Below are 2,237 nucleotides of genomic sequence, written 5' to 3'. Positions count from 1 at the left end.
AACCAGTGGAGGATGGAAGAAAATAGTGGTTGCATGCCTCCTCAACAAACTTCAAGCTTCAAATCCCTCTCCATAATTGATTCTGGCCTGCCCAAAGGCTTCTACCGGATGTTTCTGGTAAAAATACAGAACTTCCTGTAGAAAGTCCTGTAGCTTCCTGTAGAAGATTGAACCATGACCAGATTGTGTCCAAACCTTGAAAAAATGAGTGTTCATGGAGGGGATGGATGTGCTTAGGGTGGCTAGCACAGGTGCTGCCTCCCTAGCTAAAATCTCGGCCAATTTCTCCTTCTGCTGCCCTCTCCCCAAACTTCCTTGTATGCCAATCCCAAACAACGCAAAGCCTTTGAACTCATTTGATGAAACTTCCTCAAGAGTAATTCCCTTGATGCATCATCTAATTCAACAAATGATCCATCTGCAAGTTGTTGAAAAGCACTCCTTTCAAGCAAATTTTCCATGGCGCCCTTCACTAGCAGACGATTTTGTCCCATTGGTTCCATGACAATAACACCCATGGATTTTCGATCACAATCAAACTCCAATAAAGCCCGCCTCTTTGATCTTTTTATCCACCAATCACAATTGCCCAATTTCACTGTGCCACTGTTGAGAATGGCACTTGTATCACCTGCCATTGGGTCTGGAACTCCCATTTTTTCAAGCAATACCTTCAAGGTTGCCTCAGTGGGAATACCAATAGCACGGAACTGGTGACTTTGACAAGATATCCCTGCATCATTGCAAACTGCAGCAACTTCTACCAGAGTTTCTAAATTTTCCCCCATATTATGTGCAGGCCAATCCAATATTTTTCCATCCTCAGGATTATATGTTGTTCCTTCAACAGTAAACTCTCTAAGTGAACCAGCACTGTGCCCTATGGCTATAAACTCACTGACAGACATCTAATTGGTTGTAAGAGTACCTGTCTTATCAGAGAAAATCACTGTGGTGCAACCTAAAGTCTCCACGCTCGGTAACTTACGCACAATAGCATTCTTTTGTGCCATCTTACAAGTGCCAAGAGCCAAACATGTAGTAATCACAGCAGGCAATCCCTCTGGTATAGCAGCAACTGCCAGAGCAACAGCAATCTTAAAGTAGTACGTACATTTCTCAAAGGAAAACCTGATATTTTTTTGGCCACCCATCTATGACTTCCCATGAAAGAAAATATTTGTAGTTCATGATCTAGACAAGAATACAAATGGCACCAATCACTGTTGTCAGTCTTTCACCAAATTCATCTAACTTTCTTTTCAAAGGGGTATCATGACATTCCATTGAAGCTTCCTGAATTTGTGCCTGAATTTTACCTATTTCTGTAAACATGCCAGTGCTCACAACAATGCATGTGCAGCAGCCATTGGTAACTGTAGTTCCTGCAAACACCATGCATTCTTTTGACTGCAACTCACAGTCACACAAGGTGGTTGGATATGTTCTTTTGACCACAGGCATGCTCTCTCTGGTCAGGGAGCTCTGCTCCATCCTAAAGGTGGATGTCTTGAGGGACACAATTCTCATGTCTGCAGGAACCTTGTCTCCCACCTTCAGTTCCACTATATCTCCTGGAACAAGTTCTCTGGAGGGAAGATCTACAACATAATGTCCATCTCTCAAGACCTTTGCATGATCAGATTGCATTTCTTTGAGAGCTTCCAAAGCCTTCTCAGAATTATTCTCCTGCCATACTCCAACAATGGCATTGAGGATGAGAATCAGGAGAATGACCAGGGGCTCTACATAGGCTGTTATGCCCTCCTCAGAAGACACATTATCACGAAAGTAGGCGAGAAGAAATGAAATGCCAGCTGCCAGCAGAAGTATTTTAACAACTGTATCATCAAATTGCTCCACTGCCAGCTTCCACAAAGGTGTACCATTTTTCTTCTGGAGCTCATTCCATCCATATATTTGACGGCGTTTTTCCACTTCATGAGAATTTAAACCATTCTCTAAGCTCACATCATATTCTTCTAAGCATTCTTCAATAGTTTTAGACCAAGCAGGGAATATCTTGTCCTCCATGGACTATGAAATAGATGATCAGATTCTGAATTCAAACAGATTGCTCCACCATTAACAGATCTATAATGCGTTTGAAAAACTCCAAAATCAATACTTTCAAGAACCCTGGTAACCTTGGACACGAGCTTTAACTACTTTTCTCATTTCAAGCTTGAATTTTGACAAAAATCTCGGGTTTTCCTTCTGCAGAGCTGTTTTCTGCG

At 42.1% G+C, this 2,237-nt stretch overlaps 1 pseudogene; it reads right to left on the bottom strand.

The window, feature by feature from the left end:
* Positions 1-266: 266 nt before the first annotated feature.
* LOC149260419 (calcium-transporting ATPase, endoplasmic reticulum-type pseudogene) lies at positions 267-2,034 on the bottom strand (annotated as a pseudogene).
* Positions 2,035-2,237: the final 203 nt, after the last annotated feature.

The sequence above is a fragment of the Pinus tabuliformis genome, chromosome 6, assembly GCF_031772625.1.
Source record: "Pinus tabuliformis cultivar Carrire ecotype Pingquan chromosome 6, CPIR1, whole genome shotgun sequence".
In the NCBI taxonomy this organism is placed as follows: domain Eukaryota; kingdom Viridiplantae; phylum Streptophyta; class Pinopsida; order Pinales; family Pinaceae; genus Pinus; species Pinus tabuliformis.
This window is presented reverse-complemented; position numbering and strand designations above follow the sequence as displayed.